The 21,387-nt window shown below is 45.1% G+C and overlaps 1 protein-coding gene across 1 annotated transcript in view; it reads right to left on the bottom strand.

Annotated features, from left to right (window-relative positions):
* The window catches only part of LOC106600659 (acid-sensing ion channel 2), a 418,168-nt gene that overhangs the window by 355,630 nt on the left and 41,151 nt on the right, over positions 1 to 21,387 (bottom strand). The window lies entirely within an intron of this gene.

Below are 21,387 nucleotides of genomic sequence, written 5' to 3'. Positions count from 1 at the left end.
TGCCACTCCCATGCCAATAAAGCCCTTTGAATTGAATTGGGAGAGGGCGAGAAGAGAGAGAGATTCAGGCTGCACATGGAGGGAGGAGATTAATGAGAGTGAGAAAAAGAGAGAGAAAAGGGGCGGTGGATAATTTGCACAAGAAAATAAGATCAAAGCGAGCAGAGATCTCACATGAGATCATGTTGCCAGAGAGAGCATCTTAATGTACACCTCAGTGAAGAGCGTTCAGAGCAACAATTAATTGCTGATGGGTCTCCCCATGCATACATGTGCCTGCTCTGTGTAAGTAGGTGGGAACTGTTGTGCATGCAAACAGGCATTTCAACATTTTTAAAGTATCTATGTGGCTACTAGCTAATTTGGTTGGTGAACAAGCTGCGGTGTACAGTTCTCAATATAAGTAGAAAAGTAGTCCATTAGAGGGTAAAAGTGGACAGAAAATGTTCTGCACGTTTCCATGTGCCATTGAGTCAAATGAAATAAAAACAAGGACATATTAGCTATAATAGTTATGTTTGGTCAAAACGATAGAGCTCTCATTGATTCAAATGCAAAAAATTGCTTTGCCTTACCTTGCCCTGCGCTGGCCAGACAGTGCAATGTACCCTCCTGATTGTGAAACCTCTCTGACCTCAGCATAGACTAAATCTGTTTGTCTATGCAGAGTTTGTTGCTGACTCATCTAGAGGGACGACTCATAGAGGATTTCTTACAACAAGAGCTGAGAGAGTATTACTGCCAGTCCAGAAGAACTCTCTCTACCTGCCCCAATAGTACAGGGTTACTCCACAGCGATGCCAGCGGGATCCCCTGGGTGCCGGAGGCCTGGAGTCAGCATCAAACAACTGTTATTAAGGCTGGAACAAATCAACTTTAATGGCACAAAGTAGAGATACAGCTTATTGCTTATTGATATATCACACCAGCTGAGAGAATATAGACAGTTCATGTATATTAATGGCTCACCAGCTCAATCGCAGGGTGAGTGATTGAAAGATCTCAGTGTGTGTGTGTGTGTGTGTGTGTGTGTGTCGTGTGTGTGTGTGTGTGTGTGTGTGTGTGTGTGTGTGTGTGTGTGTGTGTGTGTGTGTGTGTGTGTGTGTGTGTGTGTGTGTGTGTGTGTGTGTGTGTGTGTGTGTGTGTGTGTGTGTGTGTATGCTAGGAAAAGTGTACATACTATGCCTGTGATATGTGGTTGTCCCCAGTGTTTGACTTGGGATGGAAGAAGTGCAGGAGCTGTCTTTTTCCAAGTCGGTCCATTAGACTATGTTCACCGAAATTCAAAAATTACATTATGCTCTGATTATCCACAGTTAACGGTTTATACACATTTTCCATGACTTCTCCATGACTTTTAACCTAATGTTCATGACTATTATTATAGCCTACATGAAAAAGTAATCCTTATTGACACTGGAAGGCTGCTGTGTCTGATCCCATATAGACCTACCACCTCCTGCCGTTGTGCCCTTGATCAAGGCACTTAGCCCCCATGTGGTCAACATGTGGTCAACCCTCCATCTGGGGAGCTCCTGGGTGCGCAGGCTTGGCTTTTTCAACATTACAACCAAATACTTGTGTCTTTATAAAATGATTCCCTCATTCAGTAAATCAGGGATCAAATGGATAAGGTAGGCTACTTCAAAGCAAGGTATTTAACTAGACATGTTTATATAGGCTCAAATATTCATGTTTCGGGGAGATCTATGCACAGCAAGTTATTTGTCAATTAGGCTAATCTTCGAATATTGTTTACGTTGTCCCGATTACATGGCTAATGTTTGATAGAGAGGAATCCCAGCTTTCCAACAGTGCATAATTATTTAGGCTCTACAGTGCCGATGGAAAGGCAACAAATGAATGCTTAGCCAGCTATAATTAACTAGTGAGATAACTTCTACAAGTTATGTGTTGAAATGGTGATCTAGTTAGTCTGTCTGTCATTCATTTATACCTGCTGCTGAAATGTTGTCTCCACGGGAATCGGCCCACTTGCACTGGCACACTTGCAGCACCACAAACATGCACTGAAGGGTCATTACGATAATAGCTGATATTTTATTTTTCATGAACAACAATTATGAAATACATTTCCATGACTTTTCATGACCTTACAAACCCTCATTTGACAACTTGGTACAGCGCATCGTGCCATTCAGGCAGGCACATTTTCAATCTGTGTTATCTCAAACAGCCTTCTGGCACTCACAGATTCACAGACTAGCAAATAAACTTGAACAACGCGTAATCAGGAAATGAATGCCCACTCTACATTACTAGTCAATGAAGATGCCGCCTTCATTCCTCTTTGATCCCAAAACAATTGACTGGGTGTGTGAATCTGGCCAAGAGGTAAGCTCCTTTGTTTTTATAGAGTAGCCGGTACGCATTTCCCCAAAAATGAGAAGTGCTGGTACGGCGTTCCGGACAGCTCTGGCCCAAGTCAAGCACTGGTTGTTCCACCTAGTTATCTTAAGATGAATGCACTAACTAGGAAGTCACTCTGCATAAGAGCGTCTGCTAAACGACTAAAATGTTAAAAATGTGTGTTCATTTAGCATGAGTGCATATTGATGGGCCTGGATCAGTCATCAGTTCCACTGAGGGCTGGTGGTCTCTCAGCAACACACAGCATGCTCCAGATGGCTCCTTTAGCAGCTGATGTATGGTATGATCTCTTCTGAATCAGCCAGGAGAGGGAGGGAGGGAGGGAGGGAGGGAGGGAGGGAGGGAGGGAGGGAGGGAGGGAGGGAGGGAGGGAGGGAGGGAGGGAGGGAGGGAGGGAGGGAGGGAGGGAGGGAGGGAGATGGAGCTACAGTAAAGACAGAGGTAAATAATGTGTGAGGGAGAAGGGGAAAACAAGGGGAACAAAGCCTGATTATGGAGTTGCTGAGCAGGGATAGAGGAGCATACACTATATCCTAGTCCCACAGGGAACAGCTATCAGTCTTAATCGGGGGATTGAAATGAGGAAAATCAGATGTAGCCATTTTAAGGGAATAACAAGACAGACAGCTCCAGGCTCTCATATTCACAGCCTCGATGTTATCAGATTCCTGATGTCAGCTCATTTCCTCTACGACCGGGCCGGCTCCCCCACTCCCCTCAACATACCAGGCAATCTGATAAATCACCTTTAATCTGTCACCTCCTGTCACACACAGGAAGCTAATTTACCAGCAGAAGAGAAGGGGGGGGCAGCAACAGAGATAGATAGGCATAAGGAGAGACAGAAGGACTGAATAGGACTGACGAGGACCAGACTGTTCACAACTAGACCAAGGACGGAAACATGCTCCTACAAAAGTGTTCAAAAGACTTCTAGCAAATATGGAAAGAGAGAGAGAAAACACTCCCTGTGAATACTAGGGCTGGGACAATACCAGTATTGTGATATTTTTTCTGTGGCAAAAACGGAAACACGTAGCAGTCCGAACTCTTCGGTCCTTTAAAAACCTGCTGTATATAAAATATTATGCGCTAAAGCTTGAAAAATAAATACATGTGACTCTGGATGACAACATGATGATGTTTGATTCCAACATCAGGGCTGTTTTCCTGAAGAAGTAAAATTCGCTTCATATTTTGTTTCCTTGCCACGACACTAACGAGTATCGCAATACTGGTATCGTCCCGGCCCTAGTGAATACCAGACACAGTGATTTCAGACAGAAAGAGCCCCTCGCTGTGCCAAGCTGACGATGCTAAAATAAAAACGTCAACCTCCCTCGTCTCCAGTGGCAACGACGCAAACAGCCTTCCTCCCCAGCAAGACACTTAATAAAAGACTGCAAGCACAACCACTCTGCTGAGACCAAACCTCTCATCCTCTCTTCCTCTTCTTCCTCTCTACCTCTCTTCCTCTCCATCCTCTCTTCCTCTCTATCCTCTCTTCCTCTCTATCCTCTCTTCCTCTCTATCCTCTCCATCTTCCTACCTCCCTACCTCTCCTCCTTCACTATCCTCTCTTCCTCTCATCCTCTCTACCTCTCCATCCTCTCTTCCTCTCCATCTTCCTACCTCCCTACCACCCTACCTCTCCTCTCTATCCTCTCTCCTCTCTATACTCTCTACCTATCCATCTCTCCTACCTCCATCAAATCACTGCTGGGCCTGTCGTCACACTGTACACACTAGTCACAGTCACCTAGTACACTCTGTACCTAACTGCAAAGTCACTGAGCCATTCAGTATGTCAGCCAGTGTCAGTATTCACTTGTCATTTTAGTCTTGTGCTCTACGCATTAATTCATTCATTCATTCATTCATTCATTCTTTCCATGAAAAGGGAACAAAACATCTCAATCTAAACTCTCCAAGTCCCCTAGCAGCTGTTCACTCCAACATGTGACACACATCCACACTCCCCTTGTGGGCACTGAGACATCACTGGAAAGCTCAGACAAAGCCATGCATACACCAAGATATACATAGAGAGTAACAGGCACACAGTCAGGACTGCTATCATAAACACACACATACATGAACGCATACTCAAACGCACAAACACACACACACACACCACACACACACACACACACACACACACACACACACACACACACACACACACACATGAACGCATACTCAAACGCACAAACACACACAGACACACACACACACACAACACACACACACATGAACGCATACTCAAACGCACACACACACACACACACACACACACACAAACACACATGAACGCATACTCAAACGCACACACACACACAGACACACACACACAAACAAACACAAACACACATGAATGCATACTCAAACGCACACACACACACACACACAGACACACACACACACACGCACACACAGACACACACACACACAAACAAACACAAACACACATGAATGCATACTCAAACGCACACACACACACACACACACACACACACACACACACACACACAGACACACACACACACACACACACAAATGCACACGCATACTATTTACAAAGACACAAGACATGCCTTTATGTAACTCACACACACATACAATACACACACAGCGCAGCTCTCAAGGCTATACCCCACTATAGAGGCCTACAGATGTGCCAACACCTTATTATCAGTCTCTCTTAAAGCACACACCGCCTCTTATACACATTAGACAACCAGTCATTCACCAGTCTTTTCACAGAGTCACTGTATCACAGCTGAGAAGCTGTCAATGTAATGAACATCCAACCATCTGATGATGTCATCCTTCTCCCCTCTCAGCGCTCACTAACCACCGGCATGTTCCCCACGCCTCACAGCCTGTTCCCCTTTTCAATCACACCGCTGTAAATGATTTAACATATGCTCAGTCATGTCCTAGAGAGGTCTGGGGAGAAAGAAGCGGGAGAAAAACAAGGAGATCATGAGCAGGGCAGTTTCTTCTCTTTTAGACTGTAATGACACTGGAACTACAGGGGGCTTGGTATTGACTACAGGGGGCTTGGAGTTGACACTGGAACTACAGGGGGCTTGGTATTGACTACAGGGGGCTTGGTGTTGACACTGGAACTACAGGGGGCTTGGTATTGACTACAGGGGGCTTGGAGTTGACACTGGAACTACAGGGGGCTTGGTATTGACTACAGGGGGATTGGAGTTGACACTGGAACTACAGGGGGCTTGGTATTGACTACAGGGGGCTTGGAGTTGACACTGGAACTACAGGGGGCGTTGGGGGGTGGAGTTGACTGGACAGGGGGCTTGGGAGGGGGTGGGTGACACTGGAACTACAGGGGGCTTGGTATTGACTACAGGGGGCTTGGAGTTGACACTGGAACTACAGGGGGCTTGGTGTTGACACTGGAACTACAGGGGGCTTGGTGTTGACTACAGGGGGCTTGGTGTTGACACTGGAACTACAGGGGGCTTGGTGTTGACTACAGGGGGCTTGGTATTGACTACAGGGGGCTTGGAGTTGACACTGGAACTACAGGGGGCTTGGTGTTGACTACAGGGGGCTTGGTGTTGACTATAGGGGGCTTGGAGTTGACACTGGAACTACAGGGGGCTTGGTGTTGACTACAGGGGGCTTGGTGTTGACACTGGAACTACAGGGGCTTGGAGTTGACACTGGAACTACAGGGGGCTTGGTGTTGACACTGGAACTACAGGGGGCTTGGTGTTGACTACAGGGGGCTTGGTGTTGACACTGGAACTACAGGGGCTTGGTGTTGACTACAGGGGGCTTGGTGTTGACACTGGAACTACAGGGGGCTTGGTGTTGACTACAGGAACTACAGGGGGCTTGGTGTTGACTACAGGAACTACAGGGGGCTTGGTGTTGACACTGGAACTACAGGGGGCTTGGTGTTGACACTGGAACTACAGGGGGCTTGGTGTTGACTACAGGAACTACAGGGGGCTTGGTGTTGACTACAGGGGGCTTGGTGTTGACACTGGAACTACAGGGGGCTTGGTGTTGACTACAGGAACTACAGGGGGCTTGGTGTTGACTACAGGAACTACAGGGGGCTTGGTGTTTACTACAGGAACTACAGGGGGCTTGGTGTTGACTATAGGAACTACAGGGGGCTTGGTGTTGACACTGGAACTACAGGGGGCTTGGTGTTGACACTGGTATTACAGGGGGCTTGGTGTTGACACTGGAACTACAGGGGGCTTGGTGTTGACTACAGGAACTACAGGCGGCTTGGTGTTGACTACAGGAACTACAGGGGGCTTGGTGTTGCCTACAGGAGCTACAGGGGGCTTTGGTGTTGACACTGGAACTACAGGGGGCTTGGTGTTGACTACAGGAACTACAGGGGGCTTTGGTGTTGACTACAGGAACTACAGGGGGCTTGGTGTTGACTACAGGAACTACAGGGGGTTTTGGTGTTGACTACAGGAACTACAGGGGGCTTGGTGTTGACTACAGGAACTACAGGGGCTTGGTGTTGACACAGGAACTACAGGGGCTTGGTGTTGACACTGGAACTACAGGGGGCTTGGTGTTGACACTGGAACTACAGGGGGCTTGGTGTTGACACTGGAACTACAGGGGGCTTGGTGTTGACACTGGAACTACAGGGGGCTTGGTGTTGACTACAGGGGGCTTGGTGTTGACACTGGAACTACAGGGGGCTTGGTGTTGACACAGTTAGTCCAGTTGTTTGACCACCACTACAGTCTGAATCCACACAGCACAGCAATGACTTTTCTGTCAGTGTGTGATGTGACGTTACAAAGACTGCATCACAAATGGCACCTTATTCCCTTCATAGTGCACTACTTTTGACCAAGTAGTGCACTGTAAAGGGAATAGGGTGTGGTTTGGGACACAGCTAGTGTCTAGGAGATCTGAGCGGGCTGTCTGGAGGGATAGTGTTTGTGCTTGGTGAGGGTCAGGGATAGGTCACCTCTCAGCGCTGGCCGGCTGGGCCAGTCAGAGACAACACCTCCCTGAGGATGTCAATGTTCTCTGGAGCCGGCTGGCTGGCTGACTGTCTGGTTGGCTGCTGGACATGACATACTGAGGTTAAAGGTCAAGGATGGCAAGAGGAGAGTGTGGGTCAGTGCAGTGGATCTGTCCAACAGAAGAAGGAAGAGGACGAAGAGGAACAAACAAGACAGGAGCACTGAGAGAAGGACAGAACAATGTCCAAACACCTGTTACACACACAACATGCACACAAAACACAATGAAGAACAAATGTGCCACTTATAAGTCAACATTTCTAAGAAGAGAGAGCGAGCAGGAAAGACCACAACAGATTGAAATGCATGTACATGAACCGTAGAGGAAACTAATGACTAGATGTGTGTATGAGGTGAGACAGTGGTGAGAGCCAGGATAAGGGTTGTAATAGACCTTGGCCTGAGGCTGGGAGATGCCTTCATCTCTCTGTGCCTGGTCGTGTATCAGTGATCAGACTGAGGCCCAGAGGTCTAATAAAGAACCTAGTTAGTGAGACCAATCCTCAGCTGGATGTGAGGACAGGAGAAAGGTTGGGAGAGTCCAGAGGACGCTTCCCCCCACAGGCACTCCTCTAATCTCACCATTATGCAAATCACTCACCTTCTCTCCCTTTTTATTCCCTCCATCTTTCACTTTGTTCATTTCTCATGTTCTTTTTCCTCCAGTCTTCTCTCTTTCTCCACCTAATCTACCCCAACCTCTTTCTGTCATTCTCTCTGTGCGTCGCCCCTCACGCCCGTGTTTCTGATGAATTATTGATAGGATGTTGAGCTGCTGCGATTACTCCTGCCTGCTGTGGGTTTGTTTGTTGGGCTGTATGGTACCTGCATCTCTTTCTCTCCCCTTACTCTCTCTCTGCCTCTTCCCTCTCTCTCTCGGTTTCTGTCTCTATCTCCCTCTCTCATTCCATATATATATATATTTATAAACTGGGTGGTTCATGCCCTGAATACTGATTGCCTGACAGCCGTGGTATATCAGACCATATACCACGGGTATGAAAAAAACATGTATTTTTACTGCTCTAATTACGTTGGTAACCAGTTTATAATGAAATAAGGCACCTCAGGGTTTGTAGTATATTGGTCATATACCACACCTCCTCTGTCTTATTGCTTAAATATATCTCTCCTTTCTCTCTCTCTACATCTCTGTCTCTCGCTTTCTTCCTGTATCTCTCTCTGTCTGTGTGTCTCTCGCTGTGTCTAATCAGCTCTGCTGGTGTGTCACAGCCTGCGATTTCAATCAGTGGGAGCTTGTTTAGGATAGGCACTGCATCCTGAAGGACACTAATACCGTACAAACACACATACAACATTACAAAGACACATTACACACAAACAAATACACACTTGTGCACAGCACACACAGCTACACATATCCCTCTGGATCTGCATGTCCATGGTCTGATACAGTTGAAGTCGGAAGTTTACATACACCTTAGCCAAATACATTTAAACTCAGTTTTTCACAATTCCTGATATTTAATCCTAGTAAAAATGCCCTGTCTTAGTTCAGTTAGGATCACCACTTTATTTTTAGTTTGTGAAATGTCAGAATAATAGTAGAGAGAATGATTTATTTCAGCTTTTATTACTTTCATCACATTCCCAGTGGGTCAGAAGTTTACATACACTCAACTAGTATTTGGTAGCATTGCCTTTAAATTCTTTAACTTGGGTCAAACGTTTTGGGTAGCCTTCCACAAGCTGGGTGAATTTTGGGTGAATTTTGACCCATTCCTCCTGACAGAGCTGGTGTAACTGAGTCAGGTTTGTAGGCCTCCTTGCTCGCACAAGCCTTTTCAGTTCTGCCCAAACATTTTCTATAGGATTGAGGTCAGGGCTTTGCGATGGCCACTCCAATACCTTGACTTTGTTGTCCTTAAGCCATTTTGCCACAACTTTGGAAGTATTCTTGGGGTCATTGTCCATTTGGAAGACCCATTTGTGACCAAGCTTTAACTTGCTGACTGATGTCTTAAGATGTTGCTTCAATATATCCACATAATTTTACTCCCTCATGATGCCATCTATTTTGTGAAATGCACCAGTCCCTCCTGCAGCAAAGCACCCCCACAACATGATGTTGCCACCCCCGTGCTTCACGGTTGGGATGTTGTTCTTCGGCTTGCAAGCCTCCCCCTTTTCCTCCAAACATAATGGTCATTCTGGCCAAACAGTTCTATTTTTGTTTCATCAGACCAGAGGACATTTCTCCAAAAAGTACGATCTTTGTCCACATGTGCAGTTGCAAACCATATTCTGGCTTTTTTATGGCGGTTTTGGAGCAGTGCCTTCTTTTTTGCTGAGCGGCCTTTCAGGTTATGTCGATATAGGACTCGTTTTACTGTGGATATAGATACTTTTGTACCCGTTTCCTCCAGCATCTTCACAAGGTTTTTTGCTGTTGTTCTGGGATTGATTTGCACTTTTCGCACCAAAGTACGTTCATCTCTAGGAGACAGAACGTGTCTCCTTCCTGAGCGGTATGACGGCTACGTGGTTCAGTGGTGTTTATACTTGCATACTATTGTTTGTACAGATGAACGTGGTACCTTCAGGTGTTTGGAAATTGCTCCCAAGGATGAACCAGACTTGTGGAGATCTTCAGTTTTTTTTCTGAGGTCTTGGCTGATTTCTTTTGATTTTCCCATGATGCCAAGCAAAGAGGCACTGAGTTTCAAGGTAGGCCTTGAAATACATGCACAGGTACACCTCCAATTGACTCAAATTATGTCAATTAGCCTATCAGAAGCTTCTAAAGCCATGACATAATTTTCTGGATTTTTCCAAGCTGTTTAAAAGCACAGTCAACTTAATGTATGTAAACTTCTGACTCACTGGAATTGTGATACAGTGAATTATAAATTAAATAATCTGTCTGTAAACAATTGTTGGAAAAATTACTTGTGTCATGCACAAAATAGCTGTCCTAACCGACTTGCCAAAACTATAGTTTGTTAACAAGAAATTTGTGGAGGGGTTGAAAAACGAGTTTTAATGACTCCAACCTAAGTGTATGTAAACTTCTGACTTCAACTGTATGTTGACTGCAGGGGAAGGGCACAGTAATGGGTTGTGACTGACATCAATGGCAGAGTAGTGTGTATGAGAGGTCACAGTAGGAGTCAGTGTGTATGAGAGGTCACAGTAGGAGTCAGTGTTTGTATGTGAGAGTAGATGGTGTGAATCAAGCTATCCGTATTCCCTTAGTGTGGAGACGAGAAAAAAAAGTAAACAAACTTTCATTAAGAATTTGAGAATGAAAGATTTCCTACAGTTCAGTGTGGCCAGGAGCAGAGTCCGAACACGGCAGACTGAGCAGTCATAAAAACTCTAGTTATCCTCTCTGTCAGCCAAACTGTCTGACAGCTCATCACAACACACTGGCCCAATGTAAAGCACAGAACACAGCTGATTAAACTCTAAGACCTGAAATGGTGGCCACAACCTGGGAAGATCCCTCATTATCTCCACTGTTATACAGCACCTTATGCTGTTTCTCAGGTAGACAGATCTCTCTCCCTCTCTAGCTGTCTCTCTATCTGTATCTGTGGAGTACACCATGTTCCACTTTGATAAACGGTGGTTGGATAAACGGTGGTTGGATAAACAGTGGTTGGATAAACAGTGGTTGGATAAACAGTGGTTGTAAAGCTCAAAGTCAGTCACTGTGACAGCAGAGTGTAAGTGCCACTCAGAAGGGATTACACTGTTTTATGACACATCCCAGCTCCACAATCACACTGGTCATAACTCAGTCAGAACGCACTGGAAGAGAAATGATAAATCATAAAGTATTAATACATTTCAGTTCTTGAAAAATCTATTTCGAATTTCTAGGTTTAAGTGAATATCCTGTTAAATTCTAATATACTGTATATCCTGACCTGTCGTAACCATAGTGGAAGACTGTGATTGTGGAAGACTTACCATACAAGGGCAGAGTGACAGAGTGACAGAGAGAGCGAGAGAGCGAGTGCAAGAGAGAGAGAGAGAAATAGAGAGTAAACAGCAGCAGGTGGGTAAACAGCAGAAACCAGACTGTGTGGATTAGATTTGATCTGTTGATTTGAGGCATTATTGTCATAATTAGGCAGATTAGAGAGACTCATATCTTGTGTTTGCTTGTGTGTCTTTACCATTAAGCTGATTAGAAGTAAAGCTTTTAGAAAAACATTGAGTCATGCCAATAAAGCTCTCTGGATTAGGGATGGAATCCAAACACACTGTAAATATTTTAAAGTACTGAAGTTTTTTGGGGTATCTGTACTTTACTATTTATATTTACTTCACCGCACGCCTAAAGAAAATAATGTACTTTTTAACTCCATACATTTTCCATGACACCCAAAAGTACTTTGAATGCTTAGCAGGGCAGGAAAATGGTTATATTCACCAGGGCAGGAAAATGGTCCTATTCACCAGGGCAAGAAAATGGTTCTATTAACCAGGGCAGGAAAATGGTTCTATTCACCAGGGCAGGAAAATGGTTCTATTCACCAGGGCAGGAAAATGGTCCTTTTCACCAGGGCAGGAAAATGGTCCTATTCACCAGGGCAGGAAAATGGGCCTATTCACCAGGGCAGGAAAATTGTCCTATTCACCAGGGCAGGAAAATGGTCCTATTCACCAGGGCAGGAAAAGGGTCCTATTCACGTAATTATCAAGAGCAGAATATAAGATATTTTTCAAGCCACCATTTTTTAAAGCAAGATCTTAACTCCAGTGATTCTCAAAGGGCTTACTTAGAAGATTCACTTTCCCCTTCCTGAGAAAGATGAGCAAGAGAGAAGGGAAGATAGAGGAGCGAGGGAGGGTGAGGGAAATTAAGCGAGATAAGACCTAGCCTAGGCTCTTGGAAGGTACTCTCATTGTTTTTCCAATTTATTGTACATTTACCTATACTCATTCATATTTCATACGAGTTTTCCTTCCTTCCGCAAAAATCAACTTTAGCAAAGTTGACTCCCGACAGCGCCAAAACCCTGGGCACAAGCACCTTATTCCCAGGCTCATAATCAGGTACCAGAGCCAGCTCACATATACACACAGAATTACTCACTCCATCACTCGCTAGCTCCCATATTCATCTCTCTCTCTCAGACTCATAATCAGCTGGCCCTGGCAGCCCATTTTAGTATCACAATCTAATTCAGAACAGTGGCCTGTTTAACTGCTGTTTCATGGAGTTTTTTTCCAATAGTGGTGGGGGGACCTCCAAATCAATGGCACTGCTGCTCACCCTTACTCTGCAGTGACCCCCCCCCCCCCCCCCCCCCTCCCCCCCCCGGGACTGAGAACACCTGGGACTGAGAGAGAGGTGGTCAAACACAGAACCTCATGTTCAGTAAGACGACTGAGTACAAAACCACCAGAAACCAAAGGGATCAGACAAAGGCACACTGAACCAAATGTCAACACGTCAGAAATGATCCGGCCTGTCTGATAAAGTCCCAAGTTATCCCTGTACACAGCCTGGCATAGAAAACTAAGGGACGGCACAAACAGTGGCACACAAACCAACGAACCAAATGATCTAATCCAAAACAAAGTCTAAACCTGCCTATCTGTCTAGACTAGGTCCACACACCCACACAAAGACACACACACGTTCTCTCCCGGTTTCGTCTCTCTCCCCTGTCCTCATTAGTAGGCAGGAATCCTGTTCTAGTTTGCACACTCCACTGACTAAATGAGAAAATGAATGAGCTAGGGTGAGCTAAAGGGAACGGCACAACATTCAGCGTCCCCACCCTTCACACCGTCCACCCCCTGTATCACTCTCTCACCTCTTTCCTCCCTGGTTAATTTCACCCTGCTAACAGGCTGGGCCTTCAGGAGGCTTGACCCCTTCCTCCTCCATCTCTGTCTGGGTTTGGGCTTCAGAGTAACACTGGATAAAGAGAGAGGCACTGAACTGAAAACAAGAGCTTATAAGACAGGACAATACGTGTGGTTTCATCCTGCTGCTGCAGTGTCTTCACAACAAGACAGAACAAACATGTAGCCGAGCCTACACACAAACACCTTCACACACCCGCACAGATATGAACGTGATTAAGTGACCCACACAAACACCTCAACCTTAGGGACGCTATGGGGTTTGCACAGTAGACAAAACATGTTTAAAGGGGCAATCTGCAATTGAAACAATAACAAAACGGACACCCCCCACTGTTTCAGTAAAAAGCTGAAGGACGAGGCTGGAGAAATGTTACCACTCTCAAATTCATAGATATAGCTATGGAAGCAAGGAATGACTCTCCATGATATCAAAATTATAGTTTTAACCATGTTTTAAGGCTATACAGTATTAGATTTCAATGATGTTGTTTACAAACAATGGAGTAAAACAAGCTTATATTTTGGGTTCTGATGGGGTACGACCCTGGATTGCTGATGCTATGTAATGGCCAATGAGAGGCTTTGAAGCCACCGGTCAGCCATATTGGCTAGAGGTCGACCGATTAATCAGAATGGCCGATTAATTAGGGCCGATTTCAAGTTTTCATAACAATCGGTAATCGGTTTGCCGATTTTTTTATTTTATTTTATTTTTTATTTAGTAATTTTTTTTACACCTTTTATTTAACTAGGCAAGTCAGATAAAGAACACATTCTTATTTTCAATGATGGCCTAGGAACAGGGGTTAACTGCCTTGTTCAGGGCAGAACAACAGATTTTTACCTTGTCACCTCGGGGATTCGTTTTTGCAACCTTCCGGTTACTAGTCCAATGCTCTAACCACCTGCCTTACATTGCACTCCACGAGGAGCCTGCATGGCAGGCTGACTACCTGTTATGCGAGGGCAGCAAGAAGCCAAGGTAAGTTGCTAGCTAGCATTAAACTTATCTTATAAAAAACTATCAATCTTAACATAATCACTAGTTAACTACACATGGTTGATGATATTACTAGTTTATCTAACGTGTCCTGCGTTGCATATAATCGATGCGGTGCCTGTTCATTTCTCATCGAATCACAGCCTACTTCGACAAACGGGTGATGAATTAACAAGCGCATTTGCGAAAAAAGCACTGTCGTTGCACCAATGTACCTAACCATAAACATCAATGCCTTTCTTTAAAATCAATACACAAGTAAATATTTTTAATCCTGCATATTTAGTTAATATTGCCTGCTAACATGAATTTGTGTCACTTCTCTTGCATTCCGTGCAAGCAGTCAGGGTATATACAGCAGTTTGGGCCGCCTGGCTCATTGCAAACTGTGTGAAGTCCATTTATTCCTAACAAAGGCCGTAATTAATTTGCCAGAATTGTACATAATTATGACATAACATTGAAGGTTGTGCAATGTAACAGGAATAGATAGACTTAGGGATGCCACCCGTTAGATAAAATACGGAACGGTTCCGTATTTCACTGAAATAATAAACGTTTCGTTTTTGAAATGATAGTTTCCGGATTCGACCATATTAATGACCAAAGGCTCGTATTTCTGTGTGTTATTATGTTAGAATTAAGTCTATGATTTGATATTTGATAGAGCAGTCTGACTGAGCGATGGTAGGCAGCAGCAGGCTCGTAAGCATTCATTCACACAGCACCTTTGTGCGTTTGCCAGGAGCTCTTCGCAATTCTTTAAGCATTGCGCTGTTTATGACTTCAAGCCTATCAACCCCCGAGATTAGGCTGGTGTAACCGATGTGAAATGGCTAGCTAGTTAGCGGGTGTGCGCTAATAGCGTTTCAAACGTCACTCGCTCTGAGACTTGGGAGTGGTTGTTCCCCTTGCTCTACATGGGTAACGTTGCTTCGAAGGTGGCTGTTGTCGATGTGTTCCTGGTTTGAGCCCAGGTAGGAGCGAGGAGAGGGACGGAAGCTATACTGTTACACTGGCAATACTAAAGTGCCTATAAGAACATCCAATAGTCAAAGGTATATGAAATAGAAATCGTATAGAGAGAAATAGTCCTATAATTCCTATAATAACTATAACCTAAAACTGCTTACCTGGGAATATTGAAGACTCATGTTAAAAGGAACCACCAGCTTTCATATGTTCTCATGTTCTGAGCAAGGAACTTAAACGTTAGCTTTTTTACATGGCACATATTGCACTTTACTTTCTTCTCCAACACTTTGTTTTTGCATTATTTAAACCAAATTGAACATGTTTCATTATTTATTTGAGGCTAAATTGATAGTATTTATGTATAATTTTTAAAGTTAAAATAAGTGTTCATTCAGTATTGTTGTAATTGTCATTATTACAAAAAAATAATAATAATTTTTAGAATCGGCCGATTAAATCGGTATCGGACTTTTTTGGGGCCTCCAATAATCGGTATCGGCGTCGAAAAAAATTCTAATCGGTCGACCTCTAATATTGGCACTCCACAGAAGAAGCAGTCCTTCATAGGAACGAATGGAATTACACAGTATGTCAATTCAATGTTTCAAGGTCAAATTGACGTCTTTATATATTTTTTTATTGTAGTATACTTTAAGGAAAACGTTTAAATATTTTACTTTAATGTTTAGCTCACATAATATAATTTAAAAATATACATTAAGGTGTCTGTAACAGAATAAATGTGGCAAAAACCACTGTAGTGTCACGTCCTGACCAGTGAAAGAGGTCATTTGCCATAGAATGGTCAGGGCGTGGCAGGGGGGTTTGTTTTGTATGTATTTTGGGCTTTCTGTTTCTATGTGGGTTTGTTCTAGTTATCTATTTCTATGTGTTGGTTTTCATGTTCGGCCGGGTATGGTTTCCAATCAGAGGCAGGTGTCTTTCGTTGTCTCTGATTGGAAGCCATACTTAGGCAGCCTGTTTTTCCTTTGGGGTTGTGGGTAGTTGTTTTCCGTTTAGTCTAAGTGTACCTGACGGGACTGCGTTGGTCGTTTTGTTATTTTGTCAAGTGTCTTCATTAAAGTATTGAAAATGAGCACTATCCACGCTGCGTCTTGGTCTCCATTTCACAACCCTTGTGACGTGTAGACATTAATATATGGATTTCTATAGCTTCCAAAATCTATTTTACAAAGGTGAGGGAGTGCCGAGCGGGAGGCACGGTGGCTTCAACATCACTGGGTACGACTCCAAGTTCATGAGGCATTTTATATTCTTCAATAATTAATGGGTATACATCATTCATTTAAAAGTTTCAAAAAATGTATGTACCAATCATAGATTGCCCATTTAAATATGCTAATAATTAACCTAAATGTGAACAAGACTCGCTAAAAAGAAATGTGTGGTTAGTGAGTGTTACATAACTGCAAAAATGTGGAAAAGTTGAATCCCTAACAAAATCTGTAAATATCAACTTAATATGTAGCACAAGACTGTGTTCATTCAGGGTGAATGTTGTCATGACAGCCCAAGTGTTGGAGAATGTCAATTAGATGAACAGTACTGTTTGTTTTATATGCTTCTTATAGGATATGCCTTTGTCTCCAACATCTAATCATCCATCCAACACAGGCAGGAGAATAGATGCAGCCACAGAAGCATGCAGACACACTCACACACTATTTGAAAGACAATCACAAAGAGCTAGATGAGGAAATGATTACCATATCACCAAGCCTCCCGGAGAGGACACACATACACTTGACTTCTGATTAGGGTTGCAACATTTCCAGTTGAAAGTTATTGAAAGTTATTGAAAGTTCCCAGAATTGCGCAACCCTAGTTCTGATTGTGTGAGTAACTGATGCCTGTAGTGTTTGTGTACCTGCTGTTGATGCATCCTTTGAACCAAATGATCTCCTCTGGTATAGTGATGAAGCAGCATCATACTCTAAGAGCATACAGTATGTTTCCCTTCCCTTGACAAACAAACCTACATACTGTAAACATACATGCTGTTTGAGTAGCTAGTGTACTAGACTGGTACCCTACACACACACGATCTCTCTGACTTTATATGTGACGCAAACACAGCACACACAAACACTCACGTGCATGCACACACGTACAAAGACACACTCATAAAAAAAGTACATGCACTCACGGCATCAAAGGGTAAGAGTTAATATCTTTGCAACTGGAAGTGTACAGTAGTAAACAACAAACGCATTTTGGCGTCTCTCTCTCTCGACAGTTTGCATCCTCTCCCCTTAAAGTGTGTAAGAGGCCCCCTCTGGCCAATGCTCTCCTCTCTCCACACCAAACCAATAACAGCACAGAGGAAAGCCATCAGCACCACCATTAGAATGCTTCCATTGCCGTTTGTTATGTTAGGCCTGATGACTGGATGAGTCCGGGGGGATGCATTTCACGCTTGCTGGTGAACACGCAAGGCTTTTTAATCAGTCTTTAAAATAAATAGGCCATGATAGCATCCCTCTCGTTCCACCGCTCTCCCCTTGCTCTGCCCTGCCTTCACATTCAAATGGCTCGCAAATGGAACAATTGGGTAAAGGATCAACAGACATATTGGCTCTGATAAGACACTGATGCATTTTAAATGCATGGGGAAGAATGGGTGCGGAGGGGAGGGGTATCTTTACTGCCGCAGAAAACACAATCTAACACTGAAACAGGAGCATTACAATGGAGTGAAGCCCCATTAAATAGCTGGGAGAGACACAGAACTAAGTCATACATCACCCTGTCAGCTACTGTAGCTCTGCTTATTGGCATAACTGAAATGAAACTACATATTTAAAGGAGGCATTGTAGCTTACATTGTAAGTTAAATCCATACTCTCTCTCCTTGTAAAGACATGGCTTGGGGCAGAAAACGTGTGAATGCTCAGAGCCTGTAAATAATAGATCTGGTTGAGGGAGACTCGGACACAGAGTGGATGTTCCCGAGAGAGAAACTGTAAAGATAGTTGAGTTTAACTGGGGGCTAGGAAAGATGGGGGATTTATATTGTGGTGTTGTTGAACTCCTCTTTGTTAGCTAGTCTTCCTATGATAATGATAAGAATATTACTATAATAATGTGGGGGGTCCTCACCATACTGAAATTCAGAAGAAGAGAACGGTACAACACTTCAGATATACTCTTGTTCTTTCTAAAAGTTTGCTTCTAACTACCACGGTGGTATTTTCCCTGTGTGGAATGCTGTCTGCAGGACTGAGCATCCCCTCAGCATGGATAATTAATCAGATGAGGGGGACATGTAGAGTCCAGGGGGTTAAACACTAAACTTCAAGTGCTGTCTGTCTGACAGGCTTGAGATAGACAAGACACACTGTCTCTCACACTGACTGGGACCTGACTAGAGACAGGATGATGAGAGGAGTCTGGCACCGCCATCGCCATGGTGATAGATGCTTTCACAGCCCAAGGTGAGAGGGAGGGTGTGATACCCAGCCATCTGTCAAACAGCAGACTGACGGGAGGGGTGGAGGTGGCTGTTGAGGAGGGGTGCCGCGCCCGGCGGGGTAACAGGGCAGTGCCCAGGGCAGAAGGTGATGGATGCCCCTCTCTCTCTCTCTCTCTCTCTCTCTCTCACACCTTCACTCAGGTTGGCAGGACTGGATCAATACCCAGAGGAGAGAGGGAATGAGAGGAGGGAGAGAGAGGGAATGAGAGGAGGGAGAGAGAGGGAATGAGAGGAGGGAGAGAGAGGGAATGAGAGGAGGGAGAGAGAGGGAATAAGAGGAGGGAGAGAGGGAATGAGAGGAGGGAGAGAGAGGGAATGAGAGGAGGGAGAGAGAGGGAATGAGAGGAGGGAGAGAGAGGGAATGAGAGGAGGGAGAGAGAGGGAATGAGAGGAGGGAGAGAGGGAATGAGAGGAGGGAGAGAGAGGGAATGAGAGGAGGGAGAGAGAGGGAATGAGAGGAGGGAGAGAGGGAATGAGAGGAGGGAGAGAGAGGGAATGAGAGGAGGGAGAGAGAGGGAATGAGAGGAGGGAGAGAGGGAATGAGAGGGCCAGCTGGAACTGCCTCCACTGGCAGACAAACATCCACTATCTGCCTCCTTCATCCTTCAGTCTATGGAGTCCATTTGTCACCTGTCATAGTTGCGACCCTTGTTGACCTCTGTCATGTCCAAGTCCGTTAATCACTCCGGCCAAGTGCATTTGGTTTGCTTCGATCGCCGCAGACAACCTGGCCAGACAAGCTAGTTTACAACCTTGAGACAAATCACCTCGGAGAGTGTGGATGATGGATGGGACCTTGAAGGGGACAAGAAGGGACTGGAGAGAGTCAGTAGGGCCTCCAAAATAGCCTCGAATCGACAGCTTATTCAGGCCCTCAATAGGGGCTTCACAACTATTAACCATAATCATGGTTATCACTCAGTTTTCAATAGAAGCCAATGTAAAAGAGTGCACCATAATAGACTAAGGAGAGGCAGACAGAACTCTCCCCCTCCTCCCTCCCTAAACTCCCTCCTCCTTACAACATGTGCACTGCAGGAGTTCACACTATCTGAATATAGTTGCCTAGATAGAGATGAATACAAGGCTCACTTTACAAACTCTGTCTGACATGCCTCTTCTTTTACGACTAGCCTAAACTTTACAGTTTACTGTAAGCTTATCTATCTGAGGTATGTAACCATACAAAACACAAAATGTTTGGAGACAAATGCATTATCAATTCATTTCATAACAGTTTCATAACAGAGTGGTTTTCTGTAAGCCTGTATCAAGGCCTGGTTTGAATGCAGGTGCATTCTAAAGAGTAGAATGCAGACGTCTCAGACCAACAGTAACAGTCTCCCACTCTCTCCATTACATAGAGAGCAAGGAGAGAGGCTACACACACACAGTCTCCACTCTCTATCCCTCATTCACTCCCTCTCTCCGGTCTCTCCACCCTCTACCCCTATGGGCTGGCAGAGCGGATTGTGATTGGATAAGACCACAGCATGGCTGGCTCTCACAGCACAGAGCCAGCAGCATGCAGACAGACGCTACGCAGACTCAGACCAACGCATGGAAGCAGCCATGCTCAGACACACAAGGACACACACTACTACACACAAACACACAGAAACAAAAACAAATCAAAATCCCATTAGAAGCTGATGCACTTAAAAGCTTTTTAACAGTCAGGTGTCATCTCTGTGTAACTCAGTACTGTAGCTGGGTTAGACTAGTAGAGGAATCAAATGCTTCCACTCTCCGTCTAGTCAGACCATTTCTCCATCATTATTACACTCTTTACTCCTCACAGACTGCACCCTGCCACTCTTTCCTCCTCACAGGCTGCACCCTGCCACTCTTTCCTCCTCACAGACTACACCCTGCCACGCTTTCCTCCTCACAAACTACACCCTGCCAGTCTTTCCTCCTCACAGACTACACCCTGCCACTCTTTCCTCCTCACAGGCTGCACCCTGCCACTCTTTCCTCCTCACGGGTTGCACCCTGCCACTCTTTCCTCCTCACAGACTACACCCTGCCACTCTTTCCTCCTCACAGACTACACCCTGCCACGCTTTCCTCCTCACAGACTGCACCCTGCCACTCTTTCCTCCTCACAGACTACACCCTGCCACTCTTTCCTCCTCACAGACTGCACCCTGCCACTCTTTCCTCCTCACAGACTACACCATGCCACGCTTTCCTCCTCACAGACTGCACCCTGCCACTCTTTCCTCCTCACAGACTACACCCTGCCACTCTTTCCTCCTCACAGACTGCACCCTGCCACTCTTTCCTCCTCACAGACTACACCCTGCCACTCTTTCCTCCTCACAGGTTGCACCCTGCCACTCTTTCCTCCTCACAGACTATACCCTGCCACTCTTTCCTCCTCACAGACTGCACCCTGCCACTCTTTCCTCCTCACAGACTACACCCTGCCACTCTTTACTCCTCACAGGCTGCACCCTGCCACTCTTTCCTCCTCACAGACTGCACCCTGCCACTCTTTCCTCCTCACAGACTACACCCTGCCACTCTTTCCTCCTCACAGGTTGCACCCTGCCACTCTTTCCTCCTCACAGACTATACCCTGCCACTCTTTCCTCCTCACAGGTTGCACCCTGCCACTCTTTCCTCCTCACAGG

Source organism: Salmo salar, chromosome 03 (genome assembly GCF_965601325.2).
Source record: "Salmo salar chromosome 03, fSalSal1, whole genome shotgun sequence".
NCBI lineage: Eukaryota > Metazoa > Chordata > Actinopteri > Salmoniformes > Salmonidae > Salmo > Salmo salar.
Note: the sequence above shows the minus strand (reverse complement) of the source record. Positions and strands in the feature narration are given on the sequence as shown.